At 37.4% G+C, this 24,376-nt stretch overlaps 1 protein-coding gene across 7 annotated transcripts in view; it reads right to left on the reverse strand.

The window, feature by feature from the left end:
• Window positions 1–24,376, reverse strand: part of LOC129744582 (pantothenate kinase 3) — a 61,861-nt gene that overhangs the window by 32,107 nt on the left and 5,378 nt on the right. The window contains exons 1-2 of one of the 7 annotated variants that reach the window (XM_055737192.1): window positions 16,039–16,284; window positions 1,637–1,882 (exon numbers count right to left, since the gene is read on the reverse strand). The exons of 2 other annotated variants lie outside the window; for them this stretch is intronic. The gene's annotated coding sequence lies outside the window, so the exon portion shown is untranslated. Of the gene's footprint in view, window positions 1–1,636; window positions 1,883–15,397; window positions 15,422–15,493; window positions 16,285–24,376 lie in introns of those variants that run through there. 4 more of the 7 variants (XM_055737194.1, XM_055737190.1, XM_055737189.1 and 1 more) reach the window with 4 other exon arrangements.

Here is a 24,376-nt window from a genome sequence, read left to right on the forward strand (position 1 = left end):
ATCAATGCATTCTGTTACGCTTATCGCAAGAATGTGATAACGTGCTTGCCATAAAACGGTTTATGGCAATTAAGGCCAGTTTTGAAGATTGTCATTAAAATTTCTATTCTGTCAATTTCGTACTTTGAACAATATCCTCCACAATGACACTGTTTCAGCAAACATCCGGGGGTTGTTCATTTCAACAAATTGACTTTGCTGAGAGCCATCGGATCGGTAACTTTGTACACTTATTATCGAATATAGCAAATTTTCTGCAACCGCAAGTTGCTTCTTTTTTGCTCATTGAGCAAACAATCTCGGTGCTGTTGATTCGATAAGTCCCCCGCTGAGCAGAACCGATCATTTCAATGAAAGATTGTGACGCACCGAATGTTGTTGTTTTTCATACTCTCTATAATGATACTGTCTGTTTTTTTGCACGCGAAAAGAGGCTTGTCATCTTCCGAATGCTGTTAAGTGTATTTACCAACAGAAGGTTCGCCGCCTGTATTTCAGCAGAAGTTACTAGTACATGCATACCACCCGGATGGGGTCGATCTGATACTGTGTCCTAGATTTTTTTTTGCGGATTTTTTCTCGAAGGCTGTCTTTCGTTTTGTTTGTAATTTTGTTCATATTTGAAATTTCTTTTTAATTTTGTCAAAGTTTTGAAAGTCTTGTAGGGCTTGCACTTTTCAATTTTTTTCTGTCTTGAGTTTGCATAACATTTGACGCTATTTTAAAACTTCCAGACGGCAAAGATCACGCATTTGCTTTACTACAGAACTGTGAATGACGTTATAGCACAGGAAAAAAAAACTTTTTTTCTCCGACTTTTGACGTCAGAGCCCTTGTATCTTCACGAATATAAATTCTCTAAAGGAAATTTTGCGCTGAATAACTTCGTCGAAGACTGTAACTTTGTATCATATTGAGCAAAAAAGTTATTAGCTGGTTAACAGAGGTATGCCTTTTGGCATTGAAAAACAATAGATTTAATTGACATCACTGCTGGCTGCTTAGCGACTACTTTTCATAAAATACTCCGCTAGGCAGCCAGCAGTGATGTCAAATTTGTTGTTTATCAATGCCAAAAGACAAACTCCTGTTAAACAGCTAATAATTATTTTCCCTAATAAGATACGAAATTATCAACGAAGTTGTTCAGCGCAGAATTTATAAATTGGCACAACTACAGTACAAAATATTCAATTTTTCCATACAAACCTAAAAGTTCAAATTTACTCATATAAACATTACTCAAAAATTTTGCAAAAAATCATAGATAAGTTTTGAACCGAAACGCAGCTTTTAAGCTTTAAGCTTTTAATGTTTAAGAAATTCAAAAATGACCCCAAATCGTCTCAGTCTAATGTGTCATGTTATTCCGTAAATCTTGGAATTCCGGAGGTGCAAACAATTTTTTCTGTTTTTAATGTAGATAGAGGATGTTTGTATCTGTAGTGAACTTTTGAGTTAACAAGATCATGTGAAAAACTACAATGAAAATGATTCTAACCATCACCCAATGTAAATGTCTGTAACATGCTTTGAGGTTCCCAGTAGTATCGTGATTATTGAAAACCAAAATGAGATACCCGTTATTGTTTATCATGAGTTGAATAAATAATGTACATTGTAATGAATATTATACCTTGAACGATTAGTATTCCACTCAACAGCAAAAAAAAACGACTAATCAGGACCCACCGGCTGCAAATCTCGCACAGTCAAGCACTTTTGAAATACACGCACTCAGCTTAGCAGCGAAAGTATTGTTTACATACTACTGAAATTTGCAACTTCTAACAACAACGTTGAACAATTTTAAACGGTTTGCAAATTGTTGTGGTTCTGCAAGGCAGGGCTTGTTTTCCTTTCTATTTCGTTGCCGGGTGCACTGTTACACAAAAATAAAAACACAATTATTTGTACTTTGTACACACTCATAAGATGGATTGATTGGTTTCAGCAGTTTTTTTTTTCGTTCGTTCTTTCTTTGAAGCCACCGTACACTTGGCGCTGCTGATATGCAAAGTGCACCAATCATAACAAATTAATAACAATAACAACAACAACAACAACAGGTAGGTGGGTATCAATATTTGTTCTCGATATCTTCGGCCGTTCGGGGTGGCATGGCAATGTGTGTGTGGCGTAAATGTGGCTGATTGAAATTCAATAAAAATGCTTACAAACATTGGCGTGGCGTGGGTGTTTGGGCACCCCCAATCTAATCACCGCCCGCCACAAGCTGATGTGGGGGAACCTATCGAAATGATTTATTTACAGTGATTTCGAGCACAGGCACCTGACCGAAGGTGCCGGATTATGGGAAATGATTGTGCATTGTTTGGTTTTTATCTTTTTGGCTAATCTGTTTTGGTTTTTTTTTTTGTCTTGGTTTTTAATCAAATGTGTTAATAAATTGCATTTTTTATTCCCAATTTTTATTTGTGACCGAAAACCGGTAGAGCTGAGGTAAAGTACCGATTGATAAGCCACTTGATTTATGGATGTTCTTTATCAATCTCAATTTTATTTTAAGGCACTTTTTTGTCCGATCCAGTTTGCAATTGCTAGGGGACAGTGGGGAAACGTGTGCCACCCTTGATATTTCGGATCCAAATCTCAATCCAACTGTCGTTGTCGTCGTCGCTCTGCGCAAGCATTTAAAGGGTGTCCACGATGAAATTGCCACACTGTGAAATTGCTCTAGCTTTTTAACCGTTGTGTAGAATTTCATGAAAATTTGGGTGAATTTAGTTCATAATGCATTGTTTACATCCTGCAAGGTATAAAGTCCTGTGATCAAAACTTGCGAAAATGGAGACGAAAGAACAACTCGTGCGTGATAAAATCTAGCGCATTCATCTCGAAATCAAGGATCTCTCGCATCGTTCCATCGCTAAAACTTTGGAAATCGCGAATTCCACGGTGTCGCGAGTGATTAAGCGGTTCGAGGAACGATTGACCACCGATCGGAAGCCCAGAAGTGAAGGAAAAAGTATTCCTTACAACACAAACGTAAATCACAACTGCGTAGTTGGGGCCTTCAACCGAAACCCAAACGCCTCCGTTCGAGATGTGACTAAAAAGCTGCACCTAAGCCGAAATCTTGTCCAGAAGGCCAAAACTAAGGCTGGGCTTCGAACGTTCAGAGTACAATAACCCCTAATCGCGACGAGAAGCAGAACAAGTCCGCCAAAACCCTCTGCCAGGAAGTTGTACCTCAACATGCTGAAGAAAGTTGAATGCTGCATCATGGACGACGAAACATATGTGAAGGCCGACTTCAAAAAGATCCCGGCAACCTTTTTTTCTCGCTCAAGGATAAGTTCAGCGTTCCAAAGCATGTCCGCACTCAGAAGATGTCCAAATTTGCGAAGAAATTTCTTGTATAGTAAATCTTCTGCACGTGCGGGAAGCGGATTGCACCTTTCGTGACTCAGGACACGATGAACGGACAGGTGTACATGGAAGAGTACATGTAAGAGTCGGGAGATACCCACGGGTTAGAGGCTCTCAATGCCGGGCGAGCCTCTCGAGTTGGTGTAGGATGTCGTCACCGTCGGGAAACATCCGAGTCATAGCGTTCCAAGTCCCGAATGTGTGCCGTGACAGGCGCGAGTCCAAGACAAGCTGCTCTCGATCTGACACACAACGGGCAGGAAAATCCGCGGGCCATAAATCCTAGGGTTGCCAGCCAAGGGGGATAAAGAAGACCGGACAACGGTCGGAGTAGACTGACCCCATCGACGGGGGGCTGTCGAGTAGAGTGCGTCCGACCCCACGGTTTGAAGTTACAAAGATAAGACAATACCTTCTGCGTAGCGGATGCCGTGGGTGCGTCGCGTTCGTGCGTAGGATGCTCCACCTTCGGGGAGTATCCGAGTAGAACGGTTCTCAACGACAACGACAGAAGCTGCGGGGATAAGACATGACCTTCTTCGCAGTGGAAATCTTTAGTAAAGGGTTATTCCAAGTTCGGGGAATACCCACGGGTAGAGTGGCTCTCGACGCCGGGTGAGCCATTCGAGTCGGAGTAGGATGACGTCTTCGTCGGGAATCATCCGAGTCGTTGCGTTAAGTCCCGCGCGTGTGCCATGACAGGCGCGAGTCTAGGATAAGCTGCTCTCGATCAGGCACACGACGGGCAAGGTGGCAAACTTCGAAACCTGAAGATAAGAGGTCGGGCCTCGAGTCGTTAGAGGAGAGGTCAGGTCTCAAACCTTCAGGCGGAGAGGTTTGTGTGGTCAACCCCGAGTCTTTATGATAAGGGGTCGGGTCTCGAGTCGTAAGAGGAGGGATCAGGCCCCTTATCAACAAGAGGAGGGGTACAAGTGGTCACCTCGAGTCATTACGAGGAGAGGTCAGATTTCAAGCCGTTAGAGGAGAGATCGGGCCTTGAATCGTGCAGAGGAGAGGTAAACCTCGAGTCGATGCGAGGAGGGGTCGGATCTGAAGTCGTTAGAGGAGAGATCAAGCCTCAAGTCGCGAAGAGGAGAGGTTTGTTTGAGAATCTCGAGTCATTGCGAGGAGATGTCGGTTCTCAAGTCGTTAGAGGAGAGTTCAGGCGTCGAGTCGTAAAGATGAGAGGTTTTGCTGAAAGTGGTCTCGTTAATGAGTATTGCCTTGGAGCGCATTAGACCTCCCACTATTGAAGCATAGTGTACTAAACAGTTCAAGGTGGGAACCAGGTCTGCGGCCCCAGGTGAAGTTCTGGGAGTAGGGGGTATACACGGAGTATATCATGAGTCTTCCCATTGTACCCATGGACACAGAGTAGCAAACTGGGGGGACGCGGTGGCTCGCCGTGCCTTGGAATACAATCCGTAAACCGGGATTTACCACCTGTGGTTACCAACTAAAAAAAAACAGCTGCTTCCTCTCCTGAAGGCCCACGACACGTCCCAACAATGTTTGGTCTCATGCGCATGCCACTACTCCAAGCTGGGTTGCCAGGTGCCCAGATTTGTCTGTAAAACCAAGACTTTTGACCCTTCGTCCAGATATTGGTCAGACACAGATTTTGCCCAGATTTTTGCTGAGAGAGCCCAGATTTTACAGACTTTCAAAATTGAGCGATAAAATCAATATTCATGTATCGGATTTAATCCGTAAGTGGCAGATTAGACTGAAATCTGGCTTGTATATTCATTGGTATTTGACCAATCATTCATGAAACTTTTTTTTTTCAAATAAGATCGACATGGTACTTGGTAGGAAAAAGTGTTTGTTAATTGTTATATAGTTATCAAGTTATCAACTCGAAAATAACCCGAACACCATAGCACAAGAAATCACCCCCCCCCCCCCCCCCCCTCCCGCTCTTACGATTCGTCAAATTTAAGTCCCAAATTTGTGATTTTCCTTATGCACAGACACACACAGACTTTTTTTCAAAATTGCCCAGATTTTTCATCCTCAACACCTGGCATCCCTGACTCCAAGGACGTGCTGAATAGAGTGTCCATTTTCCGGCCATTTTAGCGTTCCCGGGAATCGGGAAATCTGCCGTTCCTTTTCCCGGGAATTCTCGGGATCCCGGGAAAATTTTTAAATGAAGATCTTAACCATCTACTACGTACGAATTGTTATTGAGAAGGTATTTTTAAATTTAAGATAGTTAAATTTAAAATAATTGAAAAAGATTTTTCACTATCGAAAGAAGTTGGTTAGCTAGACTTCAGGTTATTCATCAAATATCGTAAATTTTCAGAAAATTATCCATTTGTTTCTAAATATGTAATTTCTTTGGTGCTGATTTTGTTACTGTCAACAGTATCCGAAACGGATGTTCTAAATGATGAGTGTTGCAAAGTAGAACATTCAGATTCTTTCCGTAGCGTTTCATTATTGGAATTGTTTGCCCTTTTACACTAAGTTTTCAATCGGAAAAACACTTTTTACTAAATTCAATGTATTAACCAGATTCAAGAAAAAATAATATCTAAGACTAAGCCATCAAGGTAGAACTATCATTTTCCTTGCTCAATCTGATTAATTGATAGTGTAAATTTGTAGTAATTTAGCACATTTTAATGGTTTCGGGAATTCCCGGGATTTTTAAAGCGTTTCCCGGGATTCAGGAATTCCCGAATTTTTATAAATCCCAGGAAATCCCGGGTGGGACACTCTAGTGCTGAAGTGGTATGCGGACAATAAGGTCAATTTCGTGCCGAAAATGTTCAACCCTCCCAACACTCCGGAGCTCCGCCCCATCGAGAAGTACTGGGTGATTATGAAGCAGCACCTTCTTAAACGACCTAAAGTAGTGAAGACAGTCGAGGAACTGAAGAAAGTATGGGTTTACATGCAAAAAACGGTTGATTCACAGGTTGTGCAGAATCTTATGGCCAAGGCCAAGGTGCGGACATTTGCGTATGGACCATAAATTAAATACGAGTAAAATGGTAAAATGAAGCTTAATAGTTATTTTTCAATCCGTGAAAATTTGATGGCAATCTGATCAAAACACAAATTTTGCGAATCAATTTTTTGGTGTGGCAATTTCATCGTGGACACTCTTTATTTCCATATGTTGTACATTTTTGTAGGTTTTGGGTGTCCCACTATAAGCCGAAAATGCGCCAAAGATGATATATTTGGAAAAGCACTACTGGCATAAAGACTGGGATTTTCATCCTATTGGATCATTTATCCCAGAAACAAAAAAGTAAATAAAAAAAACTATACCGTTGAAAAAAAAGAATCGAACACACCACTCTATTTATATCTACATGCCCATCAGGCCACTTGACCAGTGTACTAGCTGAGCCAGATGGAGGCGTAGAGTTAATTGTCATAGGCTTTGTACCACGGCCAATCACCAAAAAACACATAATGGTGGCTTTTTGGCATTTGGGTGGTTGTTTATTTCATTCTCCTTCCAGAAGATTCCTTTGTCTTCTGAAGAGCTCGGGAATAGGAATGGATTCCCATTGAATGTGAATTGGAAATGAGAAACTGTTTTTTCGCTTTTCCGGGTAGCTTGGCCTGTGGCTGTTTGCCGGTGGTTCCATATGCCGCACGCATAGCATTGATCGAGCAGATCAATTCATTTAGGTATAGGCTAACTGACTGCCGAACGATTGTTTCCATCCTCTTTCATCTTGTGATGGGATAGGGAGGGACATGCGAACGTTTTTATTTTGTTTCCTTCAGTCATACGCAATACGGTTGCGCTGGGAGGTTAATGCCAGGGGTCTCAATTCGAATCATCACCACTGGTGTTCACATCTTATGCCAATGACGTTGAAATATTGAGAACTCATGATTGGAGTAAAGGCTGAATTTTGGGCGTAGAAAATAGCATTTTTTTTAAGATTTCATACAGTTTGTCAGACATAAATACATGTTCCGACTGCGTTAAATGACTTATTACCTTCCCAATTAATCAAATTTCATGGGAGACACATCAAATTCACAGAAACGAAAAGAAGCCAAAATCGTCAAACAGACAAGAACAGTTTTTTGAACGGCCAACTTAAAGCACAACCTCACTTGACCGATAAGCCGTAGCAGCGAAGCACCCGGCAACAAAGTTCCTTTCCTTTACTGAATTGGCAATTGGAGTAATTTCAATTACAAAACCTACCAACTTCCTGTGCAAATGCCATTGTGTAGTGGCACTAGAATCGTTGGTATAGTATTCAGGTTAAACTGTTGGAACAATGGAAATAAATACGAAAAAAGAAGCTCGATTACATGATAGTAACCATCGGCCAGGTTTACACGGGCAAAAGGTTACCGGAACGCATCCAGTATAAATTTGACCTCTAGCGCGTTTTGCAGCCCCAGACAAGTCTATGAATTATTAATCCTCCACAAAAAAAAGTGTTGTGTATACCTACACATCGATGAAATGTGCGAAAAATCGTCATTGTCGATCGAGACGGAAAAGAACCAAAAAGTAGATACCAACTATTTCGGTCGAGATGTGAAAATTTAACGATTCGAGGTCTGGTTGAAGGTTGTTCGAACGAAGTCTTCACTTAACTATTTTTTTTTTATTTTTTCCCCCAAATGCCACCATCTTAGGTAAACTTTATTGACATTCTGAAGATTTCTTAAAAATTACCAGCTAGTTATTCAAAAATCCCCCAAATTGGATTGGGTGATTCAGGTTGCCAATAACTGGACTATTTTTACTACCCAACCATATTCAGCAAATACAGACATTGATAACAACGTCAAGCTTCTTCTTCGTTCTTTTTTATTTCGATTGCATCAAAACGCCTCACCGGCAGATTATAGACAAGTCAAATTTGGTTCGCGATAGGTTGGCAGCAGTCGGTGGTTTCCTTTGCTTGCTGAGTAGAGGTATGGGTATGGTTGGTGTGTTATCAGTGTTCAGTTTCAGTAGAAACATTAAAATTAAATTAAATTAAGAGACAGTAGCTTAAGTGGGATTTAGTTTTCTATCAGAATACCAGACTTGAATTGTAAGAAAATCCTAATCCTAGGTTTCGGGTTTCCAAATATGGGAGATAAAAAAGCTGGGACGCTGATCTCTTTCTTTATTTTTCTCGAAGATTCAAGAACGTTTCGAATATTATACGTATATTTTTAGATAAACACACTTCATCTAGAATATCTTCGAAAAACTCGAGTCTTTAAATAAATCGATTATCTCTCGATTCTCAAACCAGCGCCCCAATATCTATGAGTTCCTAAGAATATGCCAGAACCAAACATAGCGCGGATTAAATTTTATCTAAATGTTTATATAAATGGTTCAAGAGAACAATTTATATTAATAGTTCTCTCTAAATGAAGAATAAAGAAACTGGCGAATTTGTCTCTCCAATGATAGCCATTTATTGGAACTCAAAGTGCTTAAAAAAATCCGACAAATGCTTCCATGTCAAGTGTGTACAGCGAAAAAAACAAATCCTATTTTTTTGTTAGAATTATCCGTCCACCCCATTCTGTTGAAAGTAGTACATTTTTACACCCACTCTGACGTGCATTATAGGAATCACTTAGTACTATGTACAAAAAAAAACCTCGAAAAAATATTTAACCTTTAACATTTCGAAAACTAGAAATAAAATATTAAGATTTTGATCGGTTTTTAACGTGAAGTTGGCTCAAAAACACAATGCAATCATAAACAAGAAAAAATGACGTTTTGAACGTCTTATTTTTAAAACATAAATGAAATCAATCAATAGATTTCAATAAAATCATTACAACGAGTATTTTGTCATTTTTTTTTGACTTCTAAGTTCGGAGATATTGCATTTTGAAAATGATGACTTTTTGGAAATCGTGAAAAAGGAAGGAGGGTCCAGGGACGAGGGATGGGCGGGTCATTCTAAAAAATCAGGATTTGTATTCTAGACCTCAGCTTTGGCGAATATCGGAAGATTTTTTTTTCGCTGTACACACTTGACATGGAATGACCAAAATGCATTTTCTTACATGGCGACCGTAAAAAAAAACATCTCAGTAAAAGCTGAAAGTCTCTTAAAATGAAGAAAAACTAAACATGTGAGTATTCACATGATTAACGTTTCGTTGTCAAATTGTTAAGATTTTACCCTGAAAAGTGAAAAAGGGGGTTTTTGGATACAGTTTCCAAGCAAAAATTGCGATAAAACCGTAGGTTGAAATTATTATTTTAAAATTGGTTTCTGTTCATCTTTTCTTGCCTTTTATCTTTTGTCTTTATAATTCGGTGCATTATGAATAACGTTTGCAAATTTCTCAGACAACTGATTAGTAGGATATTGTGCCCAAGCATTTGGTACAAATCCAATGTAGGGTACATGTGGAGAAGTTCGTAGATTGATGCATTTATCTTAAGCTTGAAATATTGCCCGGATATCTAATTTGAGAGAAGTCCTGTCCGGCCCGGATGTCATTAAAAAAGGCGGATTTTGCCTGGATTTATTAACCTTATTTTCCAAATCAAACAAAAAATAACAAATGGTGTTGTAAATTTTGTGTCCATGCGTCCAAAACAAAATTTTTCGTTTTATAAAAAAAATTATGAAAAGTTTTATGGAAACACAAAATACAATTTAAAATCTGCTGAAAAGTTTTGACAAAAAAAAATTTTTCTGTCCGGCCCGGATACGTGCTGAAAAAAATCTGGCAATCTTAATCTATTCTGCTTAACTTGTTTGTTCATTGATAGGTCCCCCAGCACTTGTAGCGTAAACATATATATCTACTAATTATGTAGAAAACTATTGTAAAGCTTTAAATTCAAAGCAATATCCTTCAATTTATGTCATAGTAAACATTTTGTTACCCATTACAAAGTTTTAATCTTATTTATTATTTTTTGAAAAAAATCATTGGTAATTCAATCAAAGACCCCGTTAGAGATTTGCAATCAGAATCGATTTTGTTATCGTTTATTTGACCTGTAAATGGAATTTGTCCAAGAAAACTCATCCGATTCTTAAACACCTACATATCATCATCCTATTTCTCAGTTCTTAAATTGAATATGAATATATATGCTTCAAACCGACTGATTGAGTTTTAATTCAAAATTGAATTAAGAATTATTTGATATCTTAATCTGGATCCAGAAATATCGAGTTCTAAATTTCGAATCTGAATTTTGAACTTCGATTCGGCATTCGATATCAAAATCTGAATAATTCTGAAATTGAATTATGAATTTTATACTTTGAGTATGACCTCTTAAAAACGAATGGTGGTTTTGGACTTCAAATCTGAATTACAGATTTGAATTGAAACCCTGTTTCTGAACTCAAAATTCGTAAACTGAGTACTGATTTTGATTTCTGAAAAAAGCTAAAGATCAGAGGGGCAAAATCTGGATTTTTGAGCTTGAGTTTGCTTGCTATCAACTACGGTCCACCTCCTGGCCAATGGCATAATGGTTGCACTCCGCGATTGGTTCGAGATAATCAACATTGCACAATGAACCAAATGAAAAGTGCTGGGAACAAACAACACAATCTCACTGTACAGTTTTGAGAATCTTTGATATGAACCAATAACGACGCCGGCCAAGTCCGTGTAGTCGATAAAAGGAAAGGAAGTGCAGCAAATGTGATGATAGAGAGGAAACCCTGATAATAATTGTGTCAAGTACATATTAAATTTTTCATTTTCTTTTTGTAGATAATTTTTCTTGAATATTATTTTTAAGTCTCATTTAAAATCTAAACTCCTTGAACTAAATTGAAATTGAATCATAATTTTGCTTTAGGCATACATTTGAAAATTCGTTTTTCTCAAGAAATTGAACTGCTCTTTGATAGCAAATCTGTCTTCATCTTCAAATTTTAAAAGTAAATCTTTTAAAATCTGAATCATATAACAAAAAACCTCCTTTTGAATACGAAATTGACTTATGAATTCTACATCTAAATATTAACATTGAATTATACCAAATAAACTGGTTTTCAAAAATAAGATTTTTTATTAGATCTCAAGCGGAATTTGAAAACGTGAGGAAAACTTCTGAAACATTTTTTCGCAAAATAGCTCAGTTGGCAAGTCATTTGCATCTTTAGCCGATGTTCGCGAGTTCGAGCCCAAGAGTAAACATCGAACACAGTTGTACCGGATGAGTTTTTCAATAACTGTCTGCCAACTGTAACGTTGAAATAAAGTCTCGAATGTCATAAAGATGGTAAAACGACTATAAGCAAAACAAAAAAATCTTCACAATAGCCAAAATTTAGATTTAAGATTTTTAGAAAAGTAATACTTTTAATATCTGTTTGTTGCCACAAATATACACAAACTAAGATTAAAAATATAGAGCTAATACAGTTAAAACGGTTCTGAATTTTCCCGAATAAATATCACGGGGTGTCGCCTCATTTGGGGAAGTTTGAAATTGCGAAAAAAGCCAGAATTTTAAATACATTGGGATTATTGGGGAAACTTTGCTTTATGAGCTTTTCGCATAAGATGTTTTAATAAAATTTACTGGGGAAATTCTTCGTGAAAACCCGTAAATAAGCTTTAAAAAGTATTTAAAAGTAAAAAATAAAAAAGTTTTCACCAAATATTCTGCGAAAAATATAATTTTATAGCCCATTTTAAGGTACAACTTTCATCTGAAGACACCAAAATGGGCCATACATTTCTTGAATAGTTATGACAAAATAATTACAAAAAAATTCTATTTTTGCATAGAAATCTAATAATTTTCGAAAAAAATACACTCAAATAAGCAGGAAGCGCGCACTTCTTACAGCCTTGAAACAGGTAGATACTGACCGAAGCAGGTGAAAAAAATTTCCGTACTTTTTGCAGAGTATTCAACACAAAAATTAGCTTTTGATAATCGGGAATTTCGTTAGAACATGCGGGCCAAAGTCTGGAAAAATGCTGGAAATCAAAAATTGAAAATGAGTGGGAACTCTGATATTAAAATCTGTGCTATTGAAAACAGTGTTATTTCGCTAGGCATCGTCTACCATATCTAAAATGGACAACCAACACCAAAACAAGTTTCTAAAATTTAATATAAAACACTAACAAATGCACTGCATTAATAAAAAATAAATTTAGTTTCGACACTATCTAAACCTATAGTCTTTTCTGATAATATAAATACAATACAAAATAACCGTCATTTTAAAAATCGTGTAGTATCCAACCAAATTTTGACTGCGTACTGTTGTTTACATCCAAGTTAGGTTAACGTTGTCATATTTTGTCGTTTTTCTAGAAGAAATCTGAAAATGCGTGGCTTTACTCCCGAGCAAAGAACACGGTTTGTGCACAAATGGAGAACTGTGAGTGGTCTTAGAATTAGAAAACTAGCTGAGCAAGAAGGTGTGAGTAGTAGACTGAGTCGATTTGGGGTCATTTTTTAGTTTCTCAAACCCTGGGGTCTAAAAAGCTTCGTCTTGGTCCAAAACTCATCCTTGATTTTTTGTAGAATTTTAAAGTAACGTTTACATGAGTAAATTTGAACTTTTAGGTTTGTATTGGAAAAAAGGATATTTTGTACTGAAAAATCAACATCTTTTTTGTATCTTCTGTGGAGCAGAGCCAGCTGACAGTTTTTGTGCCAATTTATAAAATTCCCAAAGGAAATTTTCCGCTGAACAACTTTGTCCCAGACCGTTACTTCGTATCTTGTCAGACAAAAAAGTTATTAGCTGTTTAGCAGAGGTATGTCTTTTCTCATTGATAACTAATAAATTCAATTGACATCCCTGCTGGAACCTCGCGAAGTATTGCATGAAGAGTAGCCATGCAATACCTCGCTAGGCACCCAGCAGAGATGTCAATTGAATTTATTGTTTATCAATGCGAAAAGACATACCTCTGTTAAACAGCTAATAACTTTTTTGCCTAATAAGATACGAAGTTACGGTCTTTGACAAAGTCGTTCAGCGAAAAATTTCCTTTAGAAATTTTGTAAATTGGCACAAAAACTATCAGCTGGCTCTGCTCCACAGAGGAAACAAAAAAGATGTTGATTTTTCAGTACAAAATATCCTTTTTTCCCATACAAACCTAAAAGTTCAAATTTACTCATGTAAACGTTACCTAAAAATTCTACAAAAAATGAAGGATGAGTTTTGAACCAAAGGAAGCTTTTTAGACCCCAGGGTTTGAGAAATTCAAAAATAACCCCAAATCGACTCAGTCTAGTGAGTAGTTCAACCGCGTTGAGAAAGTATGGAGAGTAGTATACTTTCGCAGATTCCCCGAGACGCGGTAGGAAACCTGGCCCTGCTGATCCTACAATGGAAGAAGCCAAAAAGGAATACCTAACAGTTTAAATCCGATAAACCGAGGGCTTGGAAACTCTACGACAAACTTCTAACCAACAAATCAGGTTGTGTTATCATGGATAATAAAACCTACATTAACTAGACTATAAAACTCTCCCTCGATCACAGTTTCATACCTCAAAATGTACATGCAAGAATGTTTACGAAAAAGGTTGCTACTTTTAATTAAACAGCATAACAATCCTACAATCTTTTTGCCTGATCTCGCATCGTGCCACTACTCTAAGGATGCATTGAAGTGGTATGAAATCAACAAGGTCACATATTTACCGAAAAACATGAACCCACCAAACTGCCCAGAGATTCGTCCAATCGAAACTTTTTGGGCTTTGAAAAAAGGCAAATCTGAGGAAATACATGAAACCAGCGTAAAAATTCAAATTGGCCTAAAGATGGTAAAAATGGTCGGAGAAAACACTGTGCAGAATCTTATGAGTAGTGTGCAGAATCTTATGAGTAATGTGCGGGTGCACATTGCGGACCAAATACGAGAAATCTCTTTTTTTCGCTCGCCTCTAGTGCGCTTTATTTAGAAACATAAGTCAAATGTTGTAAAATTAATGAAGAAACTATCTTCGACCAAATTGAACACAACACTTTCGGTAACTCCAAGGTATTTTTCCAGTGGTTTCTGAGATATAAAATGCCGAATTTCATTGTTTCCCAGCTTACGGTTTCTTCACGGTTCTTAATGTGTTAAAAAAAAAGTAAGAGAAATCGCCTACCCTACAAAACCTAATGCTGAATGAATTATAAATTGAGAGAAAACACTATTTTGCTGCGGTATATTTGAGAATAAAATGTTTTTTTTTTAAATCATAGTATCTTTTTTTAAGAAAAAAGGATTTTAAAATTTTCAGACCAGTCTATAAACTTTTCAAGCAACAAAGTATTTACACATCAATTTCCTCACATTTTTGATCGAAGTATCAATCTGGACAATTTATATAGTTGGTAAAAATTATAAATGCTGACAAGTGACAACTGAACAAAGACAAAAAAAAACTGAATAATAATCAGGTTTTTAAAAAAAGCCAACTAAAATCTTCAAGAATACGAATGAATTGCAAGAGGCTAGATCCCAGTGCTCAAATTGAAGAAGCTAAATTTACTGAATCGGCGCTTCAAATAGAGTAGCAACCGATAAATCTATTTATTTCAACAACAATCAACTACTATAAACAACTCAATTTTCTGAGAGGTCGAACAAACAATGTGTTAAAGGATTCGTAAAGTTTCCTCCTTTTTACATTGACCGTAGGCCGGGGCGCAAGTTGACTTTGACCGCCGCGTTTGTTGAATCAATTAAAAGGTTTCTTGAGCCGGTCAACCATTACGGCCGCAGTCTACAAAAAACGGTTGATAGTTGGGTAGTTCATCTTTGTGGAATTGAACCACCAAAAGGAAGTTACTGAATATGTATGCGTCTCGTCATTTTCACGAAACCCCTAGTAACATCACGCCACACGCCGCCGCCACCCTAGAAATGTTACACAATCACACAACGGGCCACCAACCAGCCTGAAGTTTTTCGGTTAACTTGCGTTTGCTAATCGTGAATCCGTGCTTGGGACCTCCTCGTTGTTGTGATTGCCAAGCCACCACAGAAACACACGCGATTTTTTTTCGTGTCGCGTAGAAGTCCGCGCCTCTTCTCTCACCTGCGCTGGAGATATAGAGTCTTGAAAGGTAGGTACCTGTTGTTGTTATTGCTGTTGTAGAGCTATTGCAGGTCAGGTATAAATTTTTGCACACACTTGATTCACCTTCAGCAACAGCTAGCTCAAGTTGTACTCAACAAACTGAGCAGTGGTAGTACGAATAGTGTTTACGAGCTTCGTCCGTTGGTTGGCAAAAACATCGTTCGAGGATCGGTCCTACGTATGAATGGTTAACTAGTCTCTGCACCTTCCTATGAATTACGCGAATCGCATGTTCAACGGTTTTGCTAATTGAATTACTTTGACCCTCACGGGGAGGAGGGCTCTTGGCTCAACTTCACTTCCAGTCAAAGGTTCATGGTTGGAATTTACGACAACCGATCAGCTGAACTGTGAACTTGTTGATTTGGCGCACATGCAGCAGCACGCGCGTTTCCTCGATCGAGTTCCTTTTTACTGCGGTCTTCTAGAATGTACTGTGAGCTGATGACCGGTAGATCGCGAGCAAGCAGGTTTAAGTGGAAAACAAACAACGCTCGTTTTGTACGGAACTTCAAAGTTCATAAAATTTGTGATGCCAGAGGCGTTTTTTAGCCAACAGATAAGGTTCCAATCAGGCAACACGATAGCTAAGTACCTACATCCAAGTAACTAACTAAGGTAAATCTGAGGTGACTTTGTACTCTCAAACGAACACACCACACACAATCACTGGGGCGCAGCAGTGAGCGTAAATATATTATCACTATCACGCGATGTCCATGTCGTGAATGCAAGTCTCTTGGCGAAGACGACGACGACGACGACGAATCAGTTCCAACTTGAGTTCGAATGAGTAGAAATTAAACAACTGAAATGAGAAGTTACGCGTCCGTACCGTTCGCCGTCCAAGAAGGCACTAACTGATGGCTGAGCTTAAGCGCCTCTGTCTGAATAAAGCAACCTGGCCTGGATTGTTGAATGGAAAAGATTGACTCAAGCTGCTGATGGCACACAACACAACACCACAACAAGTCAATCTGGTTGCTTTAGTTAGCTGAATGCACACCAATCACACCATTCATTCGACAGAAAGATGTGGCGGTGGCGGTAGATGCCTGAGCTTGTGCGCTGGTAAGAAGTTACTTGGCGTCGCGACGTTGATATGGTCTTTCTTCGAGTTTGGCTTTCCCGTCGACGTCGACGCCGACGCTCGCGGTTACGCTTTAGGATTTTTTTCATAGACACATTACAGCGTCGCTTGACGATTTTATGACAAGTTTTTTTTTTATATTTTCTCCAAATATTTCCAAGAGAACTAAAACAAACTGTAGGGGAAAGTTGGATATCTTAGGTCAACTTTTTATCTAACTTTTATAAAACATTCGCGAAAAAGAAAAGTGTCATTATTGAAGTATTTAAGTAGTAATTCGAAAAAGCTGGAGCTTTAAGATACTACAAGTTAACAAAATAAGATTTGTTCACGGTCATTTTCACGAGAATAGTAAATGGGCCATACGATGGAAAAGTTATTAAGGAGCTTAAAGATACAAATATTATCTGACCCACAATTAAATTGCCACTATGAAATTGCTCTAACTTTTTAACCGTTAGGTAGAATTTAATGAAAATTTGGGTGAATTGAGTTCATATTGCATTGTTTACATCCTGCAAGTTTTACGGCGTGTTCGTAAACTGATTTGTTTGGATGATGCATCGATTTGTTTGGTAAATGTCAAATCACCTTCCAATATGTTTTAGCATACAGTTTGTTTAATTTACGAACGCCAACATCGATAGAAAAAATCACTTCGATAGAAAAAATCAATTTACGAACACGCCGTTAAAGTCCTGTGATCAAAACTCGCGGAAATGGAGTCGAAAGAACAGCTCGTGCGTGATAAAATCATGCGCATTCATCACGAAAACAAGGATCTGTCGCATCGTTCCATCGCTAAAACGTTGGGAATCGCGAATTCAACGGTGTCGTGAGTGATTAAGCGGTTCGAGGAACGATTGACCACCGATCGGAAGCCCAGAAGTGAAATTTGAATCAAAATTGAATCGCCTTTTCTCTGATTACCTTAAGAGTATAGAACTTTTTGAAAATGTCGAAAATTGCATACTAGAAATCACTTCAGTTTACAATAGATTGTCATCGGAATGTACAAAACAAGTAACCCGAGAAATGAAGTTAAAAGAAAGACCTTGTCCTTGGATGTCCTTTGATTTATGTTCTTTAATCAAAATTAAAAATAACTATCTGAAACGATTAAAAAAGCATCCCAATGATTGCCATTTGAAAGACATGGTTAAACATATTTCTAAAAAAGTGGAACTGTGCAAAAAAAGAGCAAGTTAACTTATTACGAAAATATGCTCAATAACACGACCAATTCGAAAGTGTGGAAAAGTATTAATACAATATTAGGGAAAAGAAAGAACAACACTCAAATAATACTCAATGTTGACAATGTGTTGCTGGAAACAAACAACGAAGTATGCGAAGCGTTTAATCAACACTTTTCGAATATCGGTAATGTTCTTGCTAAGGACTTTCCCTATAGCAGCAGGTTCGGACCCGCTGTCCTTCACAAATCGTGTTCAAAACTCTATTTTCTTACACCCGGCAACTCCAAATGAAGTGATTGTAATAATTAACTTACTCAAAAACAAAAAATGCAGTAGTCATGATAATATTTCAGCTTCTCTTCTTAAGGGGGGGGGTAGGGTCTAACGGGTATAAAAAAACACAATTTTCACGATTTTTTTCTAGAGCTATCGTTCAAACAAATGTATTCAAATTTTTTGCATTATACAAAGCATTGTTAAAAGAACATTTAGTAATTTTTTCGTAGAAAAATATTGAAAAATGAGCCGGTGACGGAGCACTTTCGAGGATGCCTTTTAGAAAACAGGATTTGCGGTGGACACTGTATCTCAGCACAGAATCATCTGAAGTCAAAAAATCAGAGCAAAATATTTTTAATAGATGTTTTTCTGGACCCCAACGTTTTCATTTAACTTAAAAATATTTTTATGAAATTTTTATGGCTGTTTGAAGTAAAAACTACGATTTTTCACTTAAAAATCCGCCATTTTTTATCTGTAAAATCTCCCCAAAGTAAAAAAATCGAAAAAGAAAAACGTTGGGGTCTGGTATTTTATATGTAGAAAATATGTTCAAAATTTGAAAAGAATCGGATAAGTAGTTTTCAAATGGCGATGTCCACGGACTTTAAAAATGTGCTTTCGAGAAAAACGCGTTTGAAGTTTCTGCTCTTGCTTTCTTGCAGTATTAGATAGGAGGAGATAAAGGCCTATAACGTCTACAGTTTTGCTTCAATTGACTTGAAAATTTGACACAACATTCTTGAAATGTTTTACAATAAGATAATAAAAAAATAAAAAAATCGATGTTTTGAAAGTGTTAGACCCTACCCCCCCCCCCCCCCCCCCCTTAAAGATAATTGTGATGATTTTGCTAGGATCCGTTGCCAATGTTTTAACAAAATAATAGATACAGGACGGTATCCAGATACCTTAAAAGTAGCCAGAGTAGTACCTATTTTCAAATCAGGAGACAGCTTCGATGTTAATAACTATCGCCCAATTTCCACATTAAGTGTGTTTAATAAGGTTTTCGAGAAAATGCTGATCAACAGAATAAACAAATTTTTAAACGAAAATGACATAACATACAATCTACAATATGGATTCAGAGCAGGCTCTAGCACATTAATAGCTACGTGTGAACTAGTAGATACAATTATTGAGAACATCGACTCTAAAAATTTGGTAGGAGCTTTGTGTTTAGATCTAAAGAAAGCGTTTGATACACTAAATCACGATATCCTGTTGCGCAAACTAGACTCCTATGGGATACGCGAAATCGCGAATGATATAATTCGCAGCTACCTAACAGGTAGGAAACAATATGTTTCCATTGATAACACATATAGTTCGTTACAAAACATAGATACGGGAGTTCCTCAAGGGAGTAATATTGGACCATTGCTGTTTCTACTTTATGTAAACGACATCCAAAAACTTCCTCTACATGGCGTTCCGAGGCTTTTTGCTGATGATACAGCACTTTTTTATCCAGGAAAATGTCCAAGACATATTGTCAAACAAATCGAAGACGATTTTAGGGTCCTTTTGAAGTATTTCAATGCGAATCTCCTCACCTTAAATTTTCCAAAGACTAAATATATGATTTTACATTCCTCTCGTAAAATCGTACCTTTTATATATTTTTTACCGATATGTAATCGAAAAAGTCTCAAATTTCAAATACCTTGGACTTTTGATAGATGAAACCTTATCTTGGAGAAACCATATTACGTATTTAGAAAGTAAGGTCTCATCACTTTGCGGAATCCTCTGGCGAATCAAACAATTTGTACCGAGTCATATTCTATTAAGATTTTACTACGCCTTCATTCATTCTATATTTAATTATCTTATTTCTTTATGGGGACGAGCATCGATTTCTCTACTTGCACGCCTTCAAACATTGCAAAATCGTTGCTTGAAAATCATTTTTGGTCTTCCTTTACTATTTTCAACAAACCGGCTTTATTCTAATTTATCGCATAATATTCTACCACTAAATAAAATGTGTGATCTGCAAACCCTATTATTTGTTTTTGATAGTTTACATTCAGAAACGAATAGAAATATTAGCTTTACCATCGGAGAACAATTGCATAATACTCGTCAATCACGCCACCTTCAACGCAGTATTTCAACAACAACTCTAGATCAGTGTAGAATATCGTTTATTGGACCTACTAAATACAATATATTGCCAAACCATATAAAAATTATAAACAATCGACTTGCCTTCAAATCCAAATTAATACTCTATCTCAAAGAAACTCAAGTTTGAGAACCATCAACCATCATATTAGTTTTTGTTATTTTTAATTTTTTTTTGTTTTTACCTTTATCTATTTTTAAGACAGCATTAGTTTAATTTAGTATAACCTTTTTTAACTTTTTTAATCTAGTAAATATTTGTTTTGTTGTGGATCTCTTAAAAGGATATTTCATCTACTGAAGCCTAGTCCACACTAGGCAACATGAACTGCGATATTTGTTATGACGAACTTTGTTGTCTGTTGTTGTTGTTGGAAACCTGAGACTGTCTCAGTGTCTCCCGAAGAAAATGGGAGACGCTGAGACCGTCTTGAGACGAACCGTCTCCAAGTGTGGACTAGGCTTGAGACAACTAGTTTTAAAAAAAATCATTGGTTCCCAGCATGAGTAGAGTTTTGTTCGCGTTTGTTATTGTTTTTGTGCTGTCGACATGCTGGGAACAGAAGCGTCCATTTCCAGGGAACTCAAATGAGTTTTTGGTGTGGGGGAGTGTGGCGGGCAACTTAAAGGTAAAAAAAAAAATAAATAAAAAAAAAAAAAGGAAAACTGTTCCGTACAACACCAAAAATTTGGAGCGGCAAAAGAAGCTGCACTTAAGCCGAAGTTTTGCCCAGAAAACCAAAAATAAGGCTGGGTTTAGAACGTTCAGGGTACAAAAGGTGCCTAATCGCGACGAGAAACAGAACAAGTCCGCCAAAACCCGTGCCAAGAAGTTGTACTTCAACATGCTGACGAAAGTTGAATTCTGCATTATGGACGACAAAACATATGTGAAGGCCGACTTCCAAAAGATCCTCGGCAACCTGTTTTTCACGGTCAAGGATAAGTTCAGCGTTCCGGAGTATGTCCGCACTCAGAAGGTGTCCAAATTTGCGAATAAATTCCTGGTTTGGCAAGCCATCTGCACGTGCGGGAAGTGGATTGCACCTTTCGTGACCCAGGACACGATGAACGGACAGGTGTACATTAGGGTGTCCCAAAATTGCATAACTTCTGGGAATCTGAGGGCTCACCCCCCAAATCGTAGATTAGGATGTGCAGAACAAACTTTTGTATGGGGCCGACTAAAAAAAATCATGTTTAGAGGTTCCGCAAGCACGATCTTTGAAAAAAGTCCACTTTCAAAAGATTTGTTTTTAAATAAATTCTAGATCCCAAAGTTTTCATAAAATTTATATATTTTATATTTTTTTAATTTTGTTTGAGTTAAATACTACACGTAAAAAATGAAAAACGAACCAAATTGTATCAAAATGTAAAACAAGCAAGCTTATTCCAAGAAAAAAAATTTTTTTGGTCCAAAAATTTTGTATTCAACCGAACAAAATGTGTACCAAGCGAAAGTTTGTTCTGCACATCCTAATCTACCATTTGGAGGGTGAGCCCCCAGATTCCCAGAAGTTATGCAATTTTGGGACACCCTAGTGTACATAAAAGAGTGCCTCCATAAGCGGCTGCTTCCTCTCCTGAAGGCACACACCGTCCCAACAATCTTCTGGCCGGATTTGGTCTCATGCCACTACTCCAAGGACGTGCTGAAGTGATATGCGGACAAAAAGGTCAATTTTGTACCGATAATATTCAACCCTGCCAACATGGGTGAGTTGAAGTAGGCGTTGACGGAATCGGACGTTTAATTTTTTTTCCGCGTGTGTTAAAATCGTGGCTGGAAAAATATGGTTTTTCATGTTTTTCAATAGTTGGACGAACAGTTATACAGGGCAGTTTTCACTTTTTGCGAAGCTGGATTAACCTGTTAGGCGCTTGAATACCGATGCTGTTCTTCCCGGAACGTCCTGGTGCGAGTGAGCAAGCCTAGTGCGGTGTAGTGTTGTTCCCAAGGCCGGGTGTGGCCCAGTGGCCTACAAATGTCCATTTCAGACTGCGGACGAGTCTGCACGTTCCTCTTAGTCAAAATTGGAAAAATGTAGAAAGCCGAAGCTAAGTGTCCTTTACTTTTTAGTTCCTTCTTAAAAAGGGAAATCGATGTATTCAAAAAGTTTTAGTATGCACATTAATTGCTTTGAGTAGATGTTTAGCATGGAGATTTACTTTCCCGTACCGTTTGTAAATTCTAGTTCAAATTTTAGTTATCATTATTACCAAATTAAATCAATAATAATAGTTATTGACAAATGTCTTAAATATTGGAAATTCTTATTTTGCTTGAATTTGATATGTTGAATGTTGAAATTTTTGAAATCATTTGCTTACAGATTTTCAACGTTAAAATTACTAAGATGCCTTAAATATTCTCGTGTATGCATTGGTGATAATTGTTTTCATCATTTAAATGTTATCTATACATTTCAATTGCAAGTTATGGTATTTTTTTTCTAAATGAATAGATTTTGAATCCTTTAAAGAGGAAATATATAAATATTTTTTGAGTATTTGGTTCCGTATTGCGATTCGCGAATGGTTTCAAGGTAAGATGTAAAACATGAGTAAAAATATGCATTTTTTGTTTGTTTGATTATATTTTTGAGTAGATTAACTCTATTATGGGGTTTAGTGGAGGGATTGGACAGGACATCAAACGATCGGACGACTGATATACAATGGATTGTGGGTTCAAGCCAGCCGGAGTATCTCGGCAAATTTGGAATCATGAGTAGGTTACTTAGGTACCTTTTCAGGATTTTTTATTTGTTTCGAACAGTTTGAAGGGAGTAAGATGAGTCAAACCTGTCCCAAGCCAGTGGTAACGGACCCCTTGGTTGTGCTGCAATTATTGTTGATGAGTTAAGCATGAACAATTTTTGAATGTGCGATCGAGACTTCCCGTACCGACACGGGTCGAAAGACCTATCAGCCACTGGTGGGTTCTACATACATACATACATACATACATAATATTCAACCCTGCCAACACTCCGGAGCTCCGCCCTATCGAAAAGAACTGGGCGATTATGAAGCAGCACCTTCTTAAACGGCCTAAGGTAGTGAAGACATTCGAGCAGAGTTGCAAGACTTCAGATTATCATTTGAAATTGATACCCACCGTGATGAGTATCAATTAAGCAGCACAATGAATTTCGTTGTGATGCTCAAAGCTTTCGATGTCAAACGAAATTCACTGAGCATCACATCTAGAAAAAAATCAGAAATCCAGAATCCCATTAGAGAAATCTTCAGCTATATTCCCCACTTTTTCCCCTACTATTTTTTGACGACAGTTAAATTTGTAACGAATCTATGGAATATTTGAATGTATCATATAATGTGATTAGCTTTTCACACTAGCGACACGCCAAGTTGAACGACTCCAAACGCTTTGATATAAAAAAATAAGAGCGCTTTAATGATTGGAGTTTATTGAAACTTTTTAATAACGAAAGTGTTAAAGCTCGTGGTACCTATGTTTTAAAAAGTGTCTATGTACACAACACACTACTTATAAATGTTGAGAACAAAACTTTAATTTTATGATATTATTTGCAAATACGGCGCTTTGGAACTAAATAATTTATAACATAATTTCATAGTCAAGACGACTTAAATAAAATAATATAAAATTCAGTAGTTGACGTTTTGTTGGTTTTCAAAATTAAAAGCAACAACATAATATGGGATTAAAAGCAACATTTCTAATCGATTTTCTGGTTATTTGAAATCAGTGAAATATGCTTAGTTAGCTAAGCATAGAATACATTAATAGAAAAATCGATATTTGTTTTAACTCTCAAGGGTTGAAATTTTTACAAAAAAAGGGTCAAAACTCAGATTTTTTTAGGTTTATGCATCTATACATTCAGAATTAAAACCTACTTTATTATTTCAACTAAATGAAAAAATAGAAGCCGTGATGTCAGTGATAAGCTGTCCTTTGTTTCAACTTTTATTTAAATCTCTTTTCAAACGATCTTTTTTTAACGACCTTGGTCCTTGACATCCTTTCTCTGTTCCAAACTACTCATTGGTAGTGCAATTTTCTGCCGAATTTTTGACAGTAATAGTCACTTAAAGACTGTAAAAGATCCAGAACAACCGTAGAGAAAACCAATTTTCGAAACCAATGTTAACATTCCCGATTTCACAAAAACCACTTCCACTACCTAGCCACCACTTCCACCACTAGCCATTTTAATAAAATTGAACAGTGTTTTTTCCAAG

The sequence above is a fragment of the Uranotaenia lowii genome, chromosome 2, assembly GCF_029784155.1.
Source record: "Uranotaenia lowii strain MFRU-FL chromosome 2, ASM2978415v1, whole genome shotgun sequence".
Taxonomy (NCBI): Eukaryota; Metazoa; Arthropoda; class Insecta; order Diptera; family Culicidae; genus Uranotaenia; species Uranotaenia lowii.